The following is a 19,004-nucleotide window of genomic DNA, read 5'->3' as shown; positions in this document are numbered from 1 at the left end:
GGCAACGCTAGGCATTCCAGATTTGACGTGGCAGCACATGAAAGTGCCACCTTCTCTTACATGAGCACGCAGTTGTGGAATGCATTAACTACAGCCCTGAGAACCACGGACGAAATAACTAACTTTCGCAAATCTTTGAAGACACATCTCTTCAATAAGGCCTACAAAGAGAACCCATAGCCTTACAAAACTACCTCACCAACCCACCCAGTTATTAAAATCCACCATCTATACTATCCTGCCCAACACCTTCCTTCTCTCTTCCATTTCTTAATCTCTGTATATTACTAATTGTATCTGATATCCTGGAATGACTATGTCATAATAAAACTCTGTAAGCCACATTGAGCCTGCAAATAGGTGGGAAAATGTGGGATACAAATGCAATAAGTATACAGTGTTAAAGGATATTGGAGTCTTCATGGACAATTTGTTGGAAATCCATAGCTCAGGGTGCAGTGGCAGTCAAAAACCCAAACAGAATGCTGGGAATTATTTAGAAAGGAATGGAGAATCATTTATCGTACTCTCGTGTGCAATTCTGATTGCCCCATCTCAAAAAAGATGGACTGGTAAAGATTAACTACAAGAAAGGCTGGCAGCAGCTCCCTTATGAAGAAAGGCTAAACAGGTAAGAGCTCTTCAGCTTGGAGAAGAGACTGCTCGGAGGGGATATGATAAACGTTTATGAAGTCATGAACAGATTAGCAGTGAATGCTGATTTACTCCTTCAAATAGTATTAGGATTAGGAACTAACAGGTAGCCTTGTCTATGGAATGCTGAAATCGGAAACAGTTATTTTTCACTCAATGCGCAGTCAGGCTCTGGAATTTGTGCCAGAGAATGTAGTCAAGGAATCTAGGAATGCGCTGCAAAGAACAGATTTACCCTTTCAGATCTGCAATGCATTCCTATTGACTCAGATCAGACATTCTCTGAGATCAGGATGCTGGGCAAAGTGGACCTTTTTGTTTAACTTAGGATGGCTTATATCATGCTCTTATGTAAACTTACACATGTTGGGCTACATTCTATATATGGTGCCTGAAAAATCTGTGAGGAAAAAAATTATGCCTAGACGTATTCTCTAAAGTATGCCTACATTTTATAGAATGGACTTAATGTTCCACCGAGCGGCTTGCCACATGACCAAATTTGGTCACATCCATTTAGGCCACGTTTTACTTGGTGTAAATCCCAATGCCTAAATTAGGTGCAGATCAGATACATAAGTGCATAAGTATTGCCATACTGGGACAGAACAAAGGTTCATCAAGCCCAGTATTCTGTTTCCAACAGTGGCCAATTCAGGTTACAAGTACCTGGTAAGATCCCAAAACAGTACAATACATTAAGTACATAAGCATTGCCATGCTGGGACAGACCAAGGGTCCATCGAGCCTAGCACCCTGTCACCGACAGCGGCCAAAAGAACAAGCAATTTGTCCCACCCATCCTAGAAATACTGTATTATTCCCTCGTCCATTCAATAACATTCTATGGCCTTTTCCTCCAGGAAGCCGTCCAACCTTTTTGTGAAGTCCGCTAAGTTAACCGCCTTAACCACTTTTTCTGGCAGTGAATTCCAGAGTTTAATTACGTGTTGAGTGAAGAAACATTTTCCTCCGATTCGCTTTAAATTTACCACACTGCAGCTTCATCGCATGCCCCCTTGTCCTAGTATTTTTGGAAAGCGTAAACAGACGCTCCACATCGGCCCGTTCCATTCCATTCAGTAGCTTATAGACCTCTATCCTGGGAGCAGGAGAGGGAGGCGACAGTGGTAGCGATTGGGGGGGGGGCGGCCTTGCCCCGGGCCCGGCTCAGTATCTCGGCGGCCCTGGCCCTAAGCATTAGTGAGAATTAACCGTTTAGATACCCATAATATTGCTATGGGCACCTACATGGTTAGCAGCTTAGTAAACAGGGTCCTTTAATTTCCCTTTCGATGTTAACATCAAACAAGGCAGAACGAACACACATATTGTTCTTAGTTTCCTGGAGCTAAAATTGGAAAGACGATATAGAAGCACCAAATTCTAATTATGATTATTATTTTCAGGAAGACTACATATGTAGACCAGCAAATAACAACTCAGAATAAAGTACAAAAATGTCTTCTATGTGTTTAATAAGACTGAGGAGAGTCTGATATAAATTGTAATAAACTTTTCCCTTGGTAAAAGCAGAGCGGGCATGTTTCTTCAGCTTCTCAGCATGTGGGTTATTACAGCAGACAACAGACGGGGAAAAGCTGGAGCGTGTCTTTGCATTTAGAAAGAAAACAAAGAAGAAAAATTGCTTAAATGGAAGCAGTTTGCCAGAAAACTGAGTGCAGGACCGTGGGTGGTACTGATGGACAGCGTGTGAGTTTGCGAGTGGCAATGGGGCTCATTTTCAAAAGAGAAAAATGTGCAAAAAGTGGCATAAATCTGTCTTTGGATGTTTTTCTCACAAAAACGTCCAAATTGATATTTTCAAAACCAATTTTTAGATGTTTTTCTATGAAGTCCGTCAGAAGTGCATTCAAATGACAAGGGGGCTTGTCAGGGGCATAAGTACATAAGTAATCCCACACTGGGAAAAGACCAAGGGTCCATCAAACCCAGCATCCTGTCTATGACAGCGGCCAATCCAGGCCAAGGGCACCTGGCAAGCTTCCCAAACGTACAAACATTCTATACATGTTGTTCCTGGAATTGTGGATTTTTCCCAAGTCCATTTAGTAGTGGTTTATGGACTTGTCCTTTAGGAAACCGTCTAACCCATTTTTAAACTCTGCCAAGCTAACCGCCTCCACCATGTTCTCTGGCAACGAATTCCAGAGTTTAATTACGCGTTGGGTGAAGAAAAATTTTCTCCGATTTGTTTTAAATTTACTACACTGTAGTTTCATCGCTTGTCCCCTAGTCCTAGTATTTTTGGAAAGCGTGAACAGACGCTTCACATCCACCTGTTCCACTCCACTCAATATTTTATATACCTCTATCATGTCTCCCCTCAGCCGTCTTATCTCCAAGCTGAAAAGCCCTAGCCTCCTTAGTCTTTCTTCATAGGGAAGTCATCCCATCATTTTAGTCGCCCTTCGCTGCACCTTTTCCAATTCTACTATATCTTTCTTGAGATGCGGCGACCAGAATTGAACACAATACTCAAGGTGCGGTCACACCATGGAGCGATATAACGGCATTATAACATCCTCACACCTGTTTTCCATACCTTTCCTAATAATACCCAACATTCTATTCGCTTTCCGAGCCGCAGCAGCACACTGAGGTTTCAGCGTATTATCGACGACGACACCCAGATCCCTTTCTTGGTCTGTAACTCCTAACGTGGAACCTTGCATTACGTAGCTATAATTCGGGTTCTTTTTTCCCACATGCATCACCTTGCACTTGCTCACATTAAACGTCATCTGCCATCTAGCCGCCCAGTCTCGTAAGGTCCTTCTGTAATTTTTCACAATCCTGTCGCGAGTTAACGACTTTGAATAACTTTGTGTTAAAGGCGGGATCTGGGCGTTCCTAACACTTGCAAGTTTTTCTGCAATAATAGAACAAAACACAAGCATAAGTTGGATGTTTTGGTCTAGACCTGATTTATTAACGAATAAGCCACAATAAACTGCTGTAGATGGCCAGATGACCACTGCAATAATTAAGGAATGACACCACCGTACTCCTTCAGTGGTCACTGACCGCCTCCACCCCCCCTCCCCCACAATGTGAATGAGACAGTACATAGCAGCCTTTATGACAACTTCATATTTATTTGGTTCACTTGTATCCCACATTTTCCCAGCTTGAGCAGGCTCAATGTGGCTAACAAAGTTACAAGAAAATTACATAATACAGCAAGATATAATAGTTATAAAAAATTAACAAATACAATAACGAAGCAGCTAAAAAGAGAATACGGAAGGGAATACAGAAGCAACAAAAGGGAAGCGGACATAAGAAAAAAAGTGGGTAATCAAACAAAACGGAAATGGGGATCAAAGTGTATTGTGGACTATGGGATAGGCTTTACTAATCAGATAAGTTTTTAGTGATTTTTTTAAATGTTAGGTGATCCGTAGTCTCTTTCAGTAGTCTCGGCAAAGCATTCCAGGATTGCGGGCTGATGTACGAAAAGGATGAAGCGTAGATTGACTTGTACTTTAGATTCCTGCAGGAAGGATAGTGCAGAATAAGATAAGTACGAGATGACACCGATGCATTTCTGGGAGGTAAACCAATCAAGTCACGCATTAAACTGGTGCTTCGCCATAAATGATCTTATGTGTTAAGGCGCAGACTTTGAACTCAATACGGTCCTTAATGGGTAGCCAGTGAAGACTGTCACGGAGAGGGTGCGCACTATCAAAGCGAGATTTTCCATATGTTATGGCCAGTCCTATTAGAGCAGCAAGCGGGTTTCTGGAATAGCCACACTGGTTTGTAAAATAGGCACTAACTTTTCTGCATGCAAATGTTTAGAATATTAGCGTGTGTATGTATGTGTACAAAAGTAACGGCTGTTCTATAAATACCTGCGTATTTGACATAGGGGATCATTTTCATAGCACTTAAGGGTTCTTTAACAAAGCAGTGGAAGGGGCTTCCATACATGTAGTGCACATCAAATCAACACTATCACCCGGTTAGTGCACCCACCCGGCGGCAGTGGTGTAGCTACAGAGGGCCACAGGGTCTGGGCCCCCCCCCCCCCCCCCCCCCCCCAAATTGGCTCCGGTGCTGCCGGTTTGGCTGGCAGGGTTCCCCAACCCCTGCCAGCTAAGGCTTCTGTCCCGTGTTTTACACTGCCTGGCCGCAGTGAACCATTATACATGTCAGGCCTCATAGACTTACCAACCAGGAACACAAAAAGGTCAGCACACACATTCCTGAATCTCCACTACCCCAGCTGCAAAGGACTAAAGTATAAATCAACATATGCATCCAGCTTCTCCTACAAAGGCACGCAACTATGGAATGCACTACCAAACGCCATAAAAACAATACACGACCCAACAAACTTCCAAAAATCACTAAAGACCAACCTGTTTAAGAAGGCATACCATAATGATCCATCCTAAACACCAGAGAACGAAACTTATACCAGAACTGGACAAAACCGAACTCTCTATACTTGACTACTTCATTTACTGTGTCACTAATGAACTTTAACGCAATACCACTTTATTTCTCATGGAGTGGCCTAGTGGTTAGGGTGGTGGACTTTGGTCCTGAGGAACTGAGTTCGATTCCCAGCACAGGCAGCTCCTTGTGACTCTGGGCAAGTCACTTAACCCTCCATTGCCCCATGTAAGCCGCATTGAGCCTGCCATGAGTGGGAAAGCGCGAGGTACAAATGTAACAAAAAAAAAATCCGGAAATGAATTTTCTATACTTGACTGCTTAATTTACTCTGTCACTTATGAACTTTAATGCAATACCACTTTATATTTCTCATTCCGGAAATGGCGATCGCCATTGCCCCATGTAAGCCGCATTGAGCCTGCCATGAGTGGGAAAGCGCAGGGTACAATGTAACAAAAAATAAAATAGATACTATTGGAGATTCTACATGGAATGTTGCTACTATTGGAGATTCTACATGGAATGTTGCTACCATTGGAGATTCTATATGGAATGTTGCCTCTATTGGAGATTCTACATGGAATGTTGCTATTCCACTAGCAACATTCTATGTAGAAGGCTGCGCAGGCTTCTGTTTCTGTGAGTCTGACGTCCTGCACGTACGTGCAGGACGTCAGACTCACAGAAGCAGAAGCCTGCGTGGCCACATTGGTGATCTGCAAGGGCCGACTTCTACATGGAATTTTGCTAGTGGAATAGCAACATTCCATGTAGAATCTCAAATAGTAGCAACAGTGGAGGAGTGGCCTAGTGGTTAGGGTGGTGGACTTTGGACTGAGGAACTGAGTTCGATTCCCACTTCAGGCACAGGCAGCTCCTTGTGACTCTGGGCAAGTCACTTAACCCTCCATTGCCCCATGTAAGCCGCATTGAGCCTGCCATGAGTGGGAAAGCGCGCGGTACAAATGTAACAAAAAAAGAATCCGGAAATGAATTCTCTATACTTGACTGCTTAATTTACTCTGTCACTTATGAACTTTAATGCAATACCACTTTATATTTCTCATTCCGGAAATGGCGATCGCCATTACGGCATAATGTAAGCCACATTGAGCCAGCAAATAGGTGGGAAAATGTGAGATACAAATGCAACAAATAATAATAATAATTATCTGGACCCTTCTGACTTGCGCACGTCGCTGTCGACCCTTCTCCATCTAGCTCTATTGAGCACGTTCATTGGAGCTGCAGGTGCTTGTGGTTGTGTTCGCGCAGCTGCAGTTATGTAGCGTTTGAATGAATGTAGGAGGCGGGGGGTTTCTGAGTTAGCAGTGGAGGAGAAGGGTGCAGATAAGAGAGGTTTACCCAGTGAACGGAGTTCCCAGGGAGGAGTGTAGGGAGATAAGAGTGGAGAGGTACTGAGGAGCTGCAGAGTGAATGCACTTATAGGTCAATAAGAGGAGTTTGAATTGTATGCGGAAACGGATAGGAAGCCAGTGAACTGCCCAATTATTGGCATTGAGGGGGGATTCTGTATATGGCGCCTAAAAAATCCACATGGACAATATTTCTGCCTAAAAGTATTCTATAAGCTTAATTGATATCCCAGCGCTTAGAATGACGCATCTCCATTTACAGCAACGAAAATGTGGAATAAATCCCGGCATGTAGATTTAGGCGCAGAGGGCCATATTCTATAACAAAGCACGTAAATTTGGAATGCCCATGAAAGACCCATTTCTCTGCCTGTAGCCACACCCCTTTTTGCCTGCACGCATTAGAATTTAGGCGCAGTGCGTTACGGAATACCCATAAAGTTATGCACATAAATTCTAATTATTGCCAATTAGTGCTCATTATTGCTTGTTAAGTGCGTTAACTCTGGCTTGTTAAGTCAATTAAGTTTTGTGCGTTGTTACAGAATACGCTTGGATTTTGGCACAGAATGCTAGGCATGCTATATAGAATCCAGGTGTAATTGGCTTGTTATTCAATTACATTGCATGTACAAATTTGATGTGCGCAATTATGAGCACAATTTATAGAATTTGTGGGAATATGTATTTGGAAAGGGGGCTGTGACGAAACAGTGGGCTTTTAAGCCTATAAACTAAATTATTTCTTGAAGTGTAATTCTCCAAATTGGCCAGAAGATGGTGATTGTTTTGTGTTTTAAAGCTGTTGTAGAAAAAGACTTTCTCTTTTTCAGTTTAAGCATGTGGAAAGGCAATTTGCAGTACCATTTACCAGATATTTTCAATGCTGGTGCTCTGGGCTTTGATTGGCCCAGGAGTTCAGATCTAGTTAGGAGGTACTTGCATAGGGCCAGGGAGCCGAGAAAGAAAGATCTCTTCAATGGGGCCCTGTGAGCAGCTACATTTCCTGAACTCCCCGGGTACTACCCAGGTAGTAAACAGATGTTTAGATAGTTTAATAATTGATCCATATTCAGTTACCTGTTATTGTTTGCTGATTTCACCTTTTTTTTCTGTTCACTGTTCAAGTTCTGTGACAATAAACGTCATTAGTTTATTGACTCTGCTGTCCTGGACTGACTAAGAATCCTGGTTTGTGCTTTTGGGTCTGTGGGTGCTTTGTAGGAACTGTGGGACCTCTGGAGTGTGGCCTAGAAATCACCGGGGAATAACCTGAGAGTGGGAGACTAGCCCAGAGGAAAGCGGGACCCAGTCAGTGGGAGGAGGGTTCTAGTATAGAGCACATTCACAGCGACCGACCCTTCAGGTAGCTGCAGGGTTAACCACAGGTGGGTGCTATAGAATGTTATAAAGTGTGAATGTATCTTTGACATTTAGGTGGTAAGTGGTCAGACATATACTACCTGGATCTCACCCGTGATCTAGCTCCGGCCCCAGGCCACAAAAAAACTATTGTACACAAACTTCACAGTCTTTGCTCACTCTCAGGCCACTCTTCCCACATACCACATTTCCAGTCCACTTACATTCAAGCTGGGGTGTGTCAGTGGTCCAGAATAGCGATGGAAGGTTAAGAGACTTGGCCAGGCTCACAAGAATCGAACCCAGTTCTCCAGGTATGCTTTGAACATTGGGCCTGAACCACTCTCTATATGTATATAAAACTTGCTAGTATATGTCAGAAAAAAAAATACAAAACTGACCGAGAGCAATTACCCTATGATCTGTCTGAAAAACATCAGGGGAGGGGAAAACCAATTAGACATGCTAAGATTAGTGCTAAAATGAAGTTTGCATTAAACCATCGAGTGAATGGTTTTTACTGTTTTCGAGACTTTTCGCAGAGGTCTTTCAAAACCTTTTCCAAAAACATTCCTCTTAGGCCTCCTCAGCAATTAGTGGAAGGTGGGCAGAGCGCAGAAATCTGAATGATTTTGTTTGTTTTCACTGCCAGCTGAATTACTGAAATATTTTTAACTAGTGTGGCTGTTTTAACTGAATCCATTCTCCATGTGCTGAACCTCTTCCCTTGCCAAAGAACAATGGGTCGTCTTCCATGAGTAATTGCTAGAGAGAATGGAACTGTAGGATGAACAATATCGCTCTGCAGAGAGGATGTGCAGTAGAGCTTCCTGCTGTATCTGCTATTGTTCAGGAATGAGACGTGCCGACTGCCGAGCGAAGAAAAGCCTCTCATGTGCTGCAGGCTAGCAAAGAGAGGCCGCCAACAGTCATTTTGGGTGTCACCATTCATGCATCACTCTCCAAGCCAACATCTTTGTTTCGTTTTGTTAACTTATAAAGCAATTATTGGAATCGCTATGCTACCGCATACTAACACACATTAATGTGCATTATTTGCTGCAGGTACTGTTTTATGAATGGGATTTATTTATGAACAATGCGCATTAACAGAGTTAGCATGTGGTAACAAGGTAGTACATGTTAGTAAATCGTCTCAACTCTATCTTGCTGCACCACATGCCTGGAATAGACTTCCTGAGCCGGTACGTCAAGCTCCATCTTCAAATCTAAGCTAAAAGCCCACCTTTTTGATGCTGCTTTTAACTCCTAACCCTTGTTCAGAACCCTTATTTTATCATCCTCACTTTAATATTCCCTTATCTCTTGTTTGTCCTGCTTGTCTGTCCTAATTAGATTGTAAGCTCTGTCGAGCAGGGACTGTCTCTTCATGTTCAAGTGTACAGCGCAGCGTACGTCTAGTAGCGCTATAGAAATGATAATTAATAGTAGTAGTAACTCTATTAATGATGACACCTTGGCAGTCTTTAGAGTGGCAGAATGTAATGCACTTTTACCAGTGACAAACCAGTCAATATTCAGCCCATAGCAGTTGGAGGTTCTTTTTAAACGCTGACCACCATGAGCAGAATTAGTCCTGGATATTGTGAAGAAGGGGATAAGGGAACAGAGGGGGGAGGGGGTACCGGCGGAGGAGAAGATACGGCCCAGAGGAGGGGACAACCCAGATTCTTAGCTCAGGGAGGTCCACATATCAGGAGAAAGCATAGATTATTTTCCCCAGAGGGCTGGAGGCAGGGTAGAAACTATGATTCCCAGCAGCCCTTGAGGAAGTCTTACAACAGAATCAAAGAGTTCCTATCCCAGCAGCCCCCAGTGGAGCCCAAGGGAAAGGCAGGTAAAGGTGAAACCCAAGACACGGAGGGGAGGCCAGGAAAGGAGGGGGAGCCTCTAAGCAGAGCTAATCAGGGGGAGGAGGATCAGCTGGGGAATGGGTGGGGTGAGGAGCCCATGGAATGGAAGGGGCAAGAAAAGGAGGAAGAAGTGAGGCAAGAGGAGCCGATGGAGATTGCAGCTCTGGCAATATCCAAAAGTAAAAGGTTCAGACAGCAGGTAACCGCTTGGTGCCGGGTCTGGGTAAACAAGGGAAGGCAGTGGCTTTCGTGGAGAAGCCAGGGAGTGACGGGGTCAAGTGGGAGGAAGCCAGGAGATAGAGCTGGCCAGAGGGGGGAGGGGACCCCTGGGAGCTCTCTGCCTCTGAACTGCTGATGGGATTTCTCAACTGCTTGTTTGGAAGTGCTTGTTTTATTTGAACTGCTTGTTTTTCTTTGTGGAACGTTTTCTGCTTTTGGGATTTCTTATTTTGAATTGCATCATTGGAACTGCTGAGATTCATGTCCTGTTGGTTTATGAACTGTGTTTTTGAAGCTGTGGAGATTCCTGAACTGCTTTGCGTTTGGAACTGCATTATTAAAAACTACTTTTTCTAAACTGTTTGTTTTTGGGATTACATTCTTGAAACCGCTGGGATAATTTCCCTGGCAGATATCTCCGGAGCTGTGCTGGAATAGTACTGCTGACCTACCTCAGGTCGGAGGGTACACCTGGAGGATTACAGGGAGTTGTACCTAAGTGGAATATCATATAGAAAACTCGCTGGGCATATACTAGCATATACTAGCAGCCAGGTCTTATGTGGGTCTTGATAAATATTCAGCTAGGACCTGCTTAGGACATTTATGCAGGTCCTGGCTGAACATCGGCCTGAATCTGACCAGGTCCCTCCCCCTACCTCTTGGAACATCAATAGCCCCCCCTTCTGGTCCCCCTCCTTTCCTCCCACTCCCAGAACATCAGCAGAGCCCTCCTAGTGCTCTGATCTGTCACAGAAACATAGAAAATGACAGCAGATAAAGACCATATGGCCCATCTAGTCTACCGTCCACACCAATTACTAATCTCTACATCTTTCAGTATCATTTTATAATGATAAATGCTATATCTTTCTCTCTGCACAAGAACTTTCACCCAGAATCCAGTCTAGATCTAAGGCCCAGTGTGATATCATTGCCTGGTTGTCCCAGTGTCACCTAAAAATTAGCCTGGTCAGGATAGGAAAGCTCATGTTTTATTCCAAACCTACTTGCTCCTCTTTCTTTTTCTCTATAGACAACACTATCATTTTTCTACTCCCCTCAGCCTGCAACCTCTGGATTCTCTTTGATTTCCCTGTCTTTCTTTCTCGGCACACATTCAAAGCTCTACTAAAACATTTCCTGCCCACTATTCAGAAGAGTTTATCCAGGCAGGAGAGGCTCCTGTCTGGTTAAACCCCACTGAGTGACCCGGCACACGATTTTCAGTGGTTAGGTTAGGGGTAGGCGGGGGGGGGGGGGGGGGGGGGGGGGGGGGGGGGGGGGAGAATGTGGGTTGAAGGCCTACTTAGTGGAGATTTTTGGTCAACTAAGAACTTTAGAATATAAGAGTAGCTATATTGGGTCAGACCAATGGTCCATCTAGCCCAGTATCCTGCAGTATCACAAGTACCTGGCAAAAACCCAAATCATGACAACACTCCATACTACAATTCCCAGGGCAAGCAGTTGCTTCCCATATCTGTCTCAATAACAGACCACTGTTACCACCTCCTCCGGCAAAGAGTTCCAGAGCTTAATTATTCATTGAGTGAAAAAATATTTCCTCCTATTTGTTTTAAAAGTATTTCCATGTAACTTTCTCGAGTGTCCCCTAGTCTTTGTACTTTTGGAACGAGTAAAAAATCGATGTACTTCTACTCATTCTACACCACTCAGGTTTTTGTAGACCTCAATCATACCTCCCCTCATCCGTCTCTTTTCCAAGCTGAAGAGCCCTAACCTCTTTAGCCTTTCCTCATATGAGAGGAGTTCCATCCCCTTTATCATCTTGGTCGCTCTTCTTTGAACCTTTTCTAATTCCGCTATATCTTTTTTGAGATATGGTGACCAGAACTGAACACAATACTCAAGGTGCAGATGCACCATGGAGTGATACAAAGACATTGTAGTATTTTTGGTCTAATTCACTGTACCTTTCCTAATAATTCCTAGCATCCTGTTAACTTTTTTGGCCACTGCTGCACACTAAGCAGAAGATTTCAGTGTATTATCTAAAACGACACCCAGATCATTTTCTTGAGCACTGACCCCAAAGGTGGACCCTAGCATCAGGTAACTGTGATTCGGATTATTCTTTCCAATGTGCATCATCTTGCATTTGTCCATCTAAGTTATCACTGAAGGTTAGGATAGCAAAAAGGCTCTACAGTTAATCGGACACTGGTCTTTTATTGGCTGGTGCCTGGTTAATGCATGGGTGACCACTCATACCTGGATATTCAGTGTCGGGAGCCATGCATGACCCAGCATTCAATCATCAAGGTCAGTTCAGCCCGCGTCTTTGAGTGGCTCAGATGCCGCTTACTTCCACGGGATAAATATCGGGTGGTTCATTACTTTCTCCCTCTACGCCTGGGATAGCTGGCCTGATTTGATGTGTCAACGCTTTTGCTCTGACCTTAATTAAATCCTGATTGAAAGTTCACCTTTGAGGTTGGAGTTTAATGTTTAACCCTGGCTGGTTCTGATCACAGCTTTGTCAATTTTGACCTTACTCACTGTAATAAAGTTCCTGAATCCTCTTGTTTGTCGTCTGTGTGTTCCTATTAGATTGTAAGCTCCACAGAGCAGGGACCCTCTCTATTGTAAGTATGTACAGTGCTGCAGAAGTGTCATATTACCTCCCTTAAAGTACTCTTGGGCTTGGGGTGGAGCCGCACCCCAAACCTAGGTGCTGAAATTTGAATCCGGCATAGGCTGAGAGTCAGAGCTGCACTTGAGTTAATTAATGGAAGCACTTATCTAGAATACACAAGTAGCAAAAATTGGGATCAGGCAGACAGAGGCACAGGACCTGGAATTTGCAGGAAGCAAGAGCTAGAAGTGAAACAGAACTGCAGACCTATATAGGGCCAGATTTATGCATGTTGTGGCCCCTAAGTTGTAATTTTTAAGGGGTCCTCCCTCATCTAAATAGGTCGTAAATTATAGGTTTAATAGTGTTCCATGCTAGTAAAGTGTGAGGCCTTTTGCAATGTGAGGCCCTAGGTTTGTCTAGATTATAGGCAAATCTGGCCTTGGGCCTGGACCTGGAATCAACAAGCAGCTCAGAAAGCTGGAACAGTAGCCGTAAACTTAAAATTGAGGCCTGGAGCAGAGCAATAAGAATCCTGTGTTCAGGAAGCTTCATACCAAATGGAGGGGCCCTTTTACAAAGTGTCAGTAGTTCCAGTTCGACTATGTGCCATTTCCAGCATACTGGGAAAAAATTTTTCTAGCACAGGGGTGCATTGGTCAGGGCTGGGTGCCGCCATTTTCAAGGCGGCACTGCTGGAAGAAGAGGGAGTGTACCTTCCTCCATCAACAAAGGTTCAGGGGGGGGGGAGTCGACGGGAAAGAGGGCCGCTAGATCATCAGGTTGGGGGGGGGGGGGGTTGATTTGCGGCCCAGTGAGACACCAGGGCTTTTTTGAGGGGGATGCGAGGGGGATTAGGGGGGCTGGAGACCCACTGGATCTCCAGCCTCCCCTTAACTTGTGTCGGAGGGGGGGGGGGTCAAGGAGACTGGAGTTCCACCAGATCTCTAGTCCCCTTGTTGCTGGCTGGGGGTCGGGGTTCTGCTTCTGCGGGGGGGGGGGGGTTGTATTTGGGGAAATGGGGGGCCTGCTAGCATGCAAATGCATCCTGGAGAGGGCTCACCATTCCTCCCCAATGGTCTGCAAGCCCTAAAGCCAGCTCCGAGTTGCTGTAGGGTTTGCCGCGGACAGCACGCCAATGTTTGGCTCGCTGATCACTGGGGAGGAATATGTTTAGCATGCATTTGCATGCTACTTGTTCTAAGAGCTCTGTTTAGCATGCATTTGCATGCTTGTTGCATTCAGAGCCCACGAGCGCATTGTTTCATGTGCTCGGGGGCTCTGATCATGGGGCGGTAGCAAACGCAGACGCTAGTATGGCGCTAATAGCCTCTAGCACCCGCGTTTGCTTCTGACCATCTGCCCATGAGTGAGGTCTCACCAGAGTCTTATACAGGGGCATCATCACCTCCTTTTTCCTACTGGCCAATCCTCTCCTTATGCACCCAAGTATCCTTCTAGCTTTCGCTATTGTCTTTTCTACCTGTTTGGCCACCTGGACATCAACACATATGATCACACTCAAGTCCTGCTTTTCTTTCGTGCACAAAAGTACTTCACGTCCTAAACTGCATTATTCCTTCAGGTTTCCTGCAGCCCAAATGCATGACCTTGCATTTTTTAGCCAAAGCTGCCAAGTTCCAGACCATTCCTCTAGCTTTGCTAAGTCCTTCCTTATGTTATCTACACCATCAGGGGTATCTACCCTATTGTAGTATCATCTGGAAAGAGGCAAAGCCTGCCAGACAGCCCTTCAACAGTATCGCTTACAAAAATGTTAAAAAGAACCGGCCCGAGAACCGAACCTTGTGGCATAACCACTGGTAACATCCTTTTCCTCAGAATGAGCTCCATTTGCCACTATCCTCTGTCGCCTTCCACTTAACCACTTCCTAACCTAGTCATTCACCAGTTATTGGGTGGTGGCATTTAATTGGCTAATTAGTTTATACATAGATCTGGGATTGACGCCCGTCTTTGGGTAACCTATGCAGAATCTGTGGGCTGCTCTATAGTCTTTAGAAGTCATGGGTAGAATTTGTGTGCATGGCTATACCTCTTTTAACCAGAGCGCTCTGAGAATGTTCAAGTTCCAGCTTAAAAGCTATTAGCTAACCATCTTGAGCAGCCATGAGACATCCTTGCATAGGGGGCAGAGGAGGAGAGTGTTGATCAGGCATTAGAAGGTGACTGTGGTGCGATAAGAAAACCAAATTCTGCAGGGAAGAAACGGAGGAGAAAGTGCCGAGATCCTGTTTTTTATATTACAGAAAAGGGGTCAGCTGTGCTGGAAAAAAATGCTATTGTCTGATTTAATCGGGGTTTGACAGCCTTGAAAAATAATGAGTCCTAACCAGCCTAGGCACAAGGGTTATTTTATCTTTAAATACATTCAATTTATTATCACAAATGATACGGACGATTACTTTGTTCTCAGGTGCAGGGATGAAAGGAAGGCAGACAGCTGGTATAAAAGACTGTGCCCTGATTGAAGAGGGGCAGCATGGCGGGGGAATTTGGGATATCTAGAACAATATATCACAGCCAAACGCTTCCCTCGGTAATGAAAGCTATGTTGGTGCTTGGTATTTAGAAAGAAAAATGCCGCAGTGCCGACTGATGACTGGTGAGAGGAAGAAATATCACTTGCTTTTGAACTAGTATCTGCAAAACATTGCCTTTAAGGGACGGCTCGGCCTCTATGCAGTATTGGTGTTTCATGACAGATAGGAGGCAAATCACCCCACTGCTGTACACTCATTGATAATTACAGCTGTAACCCTGGTTTCACTCATACAGTTCCAGGCACCAGCTAGCTTTTTGGGTCAGTTACCCAACACCAGGGCCAAAAACAGAAGTTTGATTTCACTGAGCTGGGCACACGGGGCTGGGTTTTATTTTGGTAGGTGTTAAGTCACACTTTTATTTAATTTCTTTACCAGTCTGTGAGTAAATTGACTTAACTCACACTCCAGTGAAACTCTCAAAAGCCTTGAAAATTTGTCCCTATAAGGGCACTGAATGCTCAGAGCTTCTTTATTCACCGTAGAGTCATGGAACGTATTTCACAGTGACACATAACTTTCTGCAAAGTCTTTGCCACTTAACGACATTTAGATAACAGGAAGACTTAACTGTTCTACAAACTTACGATTGTATATGTAGCCAGCCCTCCATTCGTGGGATGAGGGTAGAATCCAGAGGTGCTACAAAATCACTTCTTGTTGGGTCTATGTCACTTCACCATGCCACTCAATCTTGGTGTATAACCCTTTTCTCCTGGAACAGGGGCCCACAATGTTCCTACCACTCCATCACAGATAGGACATTATCCAGCTTATAATCGAACGAGAAAAACGCCCAAGTTCCGACCTAAATCGGGAGATGGACGTTTATCTCACAAAAACGAATAAAGCGGTATAATGGAAAGCCGATTTTGGACGTTTTCAACTGCACTCCGTCGCGGATGCGGACAAAGTTGATGGGGGCGTGTCAGAGGTGTGGCGAAGGCGGAACTGGGGCGTGGTTATCTGCCAAACAGAGATGGGCGCATTTCACAGATAATGGGACAAAAGTATGCGTTTTTAGCTAGAATTTAGGGCACTTTTCCTGGACCCTGTTTTTCCACGAATAAGGCCCCAAAAAGTGCCCTAAATGACCAGATGACCACTGGAGGGAATCGGGGATGACCTCCCCTGACTCCCCCAGTGGTCATAAACCCCTTCCCACCACAAAAAATGATGTTTCACAACTTTTTATTTTCACCCTCAAATGTCATACCCACCTCCCTGGCAGCAGTATGCAGGTCCCTGGAGCAGTTGTTAGGGGGTGCAGTGGACTTCAGGCAGGTGGACCCAGGCCCATCCCCCCCTACCTGTTACAATTGTGCTGCTTAATGCTTAGTCGTCCAACCCCCCCCGAACCCACTGTACCCACATGTAGGTGCCCCCCTTCACCCCTTAGGGCTATAGTAATGGTGTAGACTTGTGGGCAGTGGGTTTTGAGGGGGATTTGGGGGGCTCTACACACAAGGGAAGGGTGCTATGCACCTGGGAGCTCTTTTACCTTTTGTTTTGTTTTTGTAAAAGTGCCCCCTAGGGTGCCTGGTTGGTGTCCTGCCATGTTAGGGGACCAGTGCACTACGACTCCTGGCCCCTCCCACGAACAAATGCCTTGGATTTATTCGTTTTTGAGCTGGGCGATTTCATTGTCCATTATCGCTGAAAAGCAAAAACGCCCAGCTCACAACTTGGCGAATAAAACATGGACGTCTATTTGTTTCGAAAATACGGTTGGGTCCGCCCCTTCACGGACCCGTTCTCGGAGATAAACGCCCATGGAGATAGGCGTTTCTGTTCGATTATGCCCCTCCACGGCGCCTCCATGATTTGGGGTTGATGCTGGTGTTTGATGACCTACTAGTGCTGAGAATGGTTAAAACTCCACAACTCGAGGAGTGGCCTAGTGGTTTGGGTGGTGGACTTTGGCCCTGAGGAACTGAGTTTGATTCCCACTTCAGGCACAGGCAGCTCCTTGTGACTCTGGGTAAGTCACTTAACCCTTCATTGCCCCATGTAAGCCGCATTGAGCCTGCCATGAGTGGGAAAGCGTGGGGTACAAATGTAACAAAAAAAAAAAAATTACTTTGGGTGCTTGTAGCACATTTCAAATGCATTTGTATCTTTTGATATACCTCCCTTTGGAAATATCATCTGGGCAGATATTCAGCAGCACTTAACGAGCTAAATGGAGCAGAAATCATGTTGTAGGTAGGCATTAACCGTATGGCAAGGTGTACATTAAAACTGTTTCATGCAAACTCTTGGTGGGTTGTGCACGAATGCACCTGCAAAGTGTGCTGAAATCGTCTTGGTTGTGTTATTGCACTCTTGGGGGGGGGGGGGGGGGGGATAATTATAAACCAGCTGATATTCAGCGATATTTAACTGGCTAGGAATGGCTCCTGACTGGGTAAATAGCATTTAACTGGCTAATGCTAATAGCGTGAGATAGCCGGCTATCTCTGCCAAATCTTAGTGCTTAGTGCATAGCGGCTAACCAGCTAGCCGTGAATATTCAAGCACTGGCCAGCTAAGTTTATCAGCCAAATCAGACCACCTAAATAGCGGTCCTATCTTTGGCCACTATAAACTTAACCGGCTAGTGCTGCGTATTAACTTTGCCAGTTAAGTTTAAATCAGCCAAAAAAAAAACCCCTAATAGATATTCAATGGCAGTCACGTGAAATGACCCGGCACTGAATATCTGGCCTAATTGCTGATCCTGGGACTTAGCCAGCCTGCCTCCTACGGGCTGAATATTGGCCAGAAAGTGTTTTCCATGGATTTTAGAAAATTACCTCATGATATGTAGGCGTAAAAGTACACGTGATGACAAGAAGGTGTGTACATTTATGCATTCACATCTAGGTGCATTCTGGAGCATACTTTGCACACAGCCTGGGACAAGTCATGAAGCATAGTTAATAAAATACACACACCTGCTCCCAAGGTGGTGTAAATGTACACTGATGCATTGTGACTGCGATTGTTTTAATTTATATTGTCTATAAAATGTCCACAAAACAAGTATCTTTGTTGATTTCCAACCTACATGACCTGTTATAGAATGACCCTCTTAAGGGTTCACCATTCCTTAAAATTAGCCTTTAAAACAGACAGATATTAGCTTCTGTATTCAACCAGCCCAGTAGAAAAAGCTAGCGCATGTAGGAGTAAATTCTATATATGGTGCCAAAAAACATGCGCTTAGCATGATTTTATAAACTACGCCTAAAATTAGGCTTAGTTTATAGAATACGTGCATGTGCCATTCTTGCACTTAAGATGTAGGCGCACCTGTTTAGGTCACCTACTACTACTACTACTATTTAGCATTTCTGTAGCGCTACAAGGCGTACGCAGCGCTGCACAAACATAGAAGAAAGACAGTCCCTGCTCAAAGAGCTTACAATCTAATAGACAAAAAATTAATAAAGTAAGCAAATCAAATCAATTAATGTGAACGGGAAGGAAGAGAGGAGGGTAGGTGGAGGCGAGTGGTTACAAGTGGTTACGAGTCAAAAGCAATGTTAAAGAGGTGGGCTTTAACATTGCTTTTGACTAAAACCTAGGCCTAAATACCTGCACCTAACTTAGGCGCAGATAGGGGTTATTCCATTATAGCACGCGTAGTTTTTTTTGAAATACCCATGACCCGCCCATTCCACACCCATGGCCACACCCACTTTTCAACTGTGTGCATTAGAATTTATGTGAACCACGTTGTAGAATATGCCTAGAATGTTGTGCGTGTACATTCTAATTAAAACCAATTACTGCCACTAATTGGTCCTTAAGTACCAATTATCAGTGATGATTGGTTTGTTAATCAATTACATTGTGCACACAATTTGGCCATGTAAAACTTAAGGTGCTCTATAAAGAATTTGGGGGATAGAATGGACTGTGTTATTGCTGATCATGACTA

The 19,004-nt window shown here is 44.5% G+C and overlaps 1 protein-coding gene and 1 long non-coding RNA gene across 2 annotated transcripts in view; one reads left to right on the top strand and one right to left on the bottom strand.

Annotated features, from left to right (window-relative positions):
• The window catches only part of LOC115478998 (plexin-A4-like), a 950,498-nt gene that overhangs the window by 569,687 nt on the left and 361,807 nt on the right, over positions 1-19,004 (top strand).
• On the bottom strand, positions 4,090-15,798 carry LOC115479108. The gene is made up of 3 exons (XR_003943609.1): positions 15,786-15,798; positions 13,456-13,460; positions 4,090-4,171 (listed from the first exon to the last, which is right to left on the bottom strand). It is a non-coding gene; the product is annotated as an uncharacterized LOC115479108 (long non-coding RNA).

The sequence above is a fragment of the Microcaecilia unicolor genome, chromosome 10 (genome assembly GCF_901765095.1).
Source record: "Microcaecilia unicolor chromosome 10, aMicUni1.1, whole genome shotgun sequence".
Taxonomy (NCBI): domain Eukaryota; kingdom Metazoa; phylum Chordata; class Amphibia; order Gymnophiona; family Siphonopidae; genus Microcaecilia; species Microcaecilia unicolor.
This window is presented reverse-complemented; position numbering and strand designations above follow the sequence as displayed.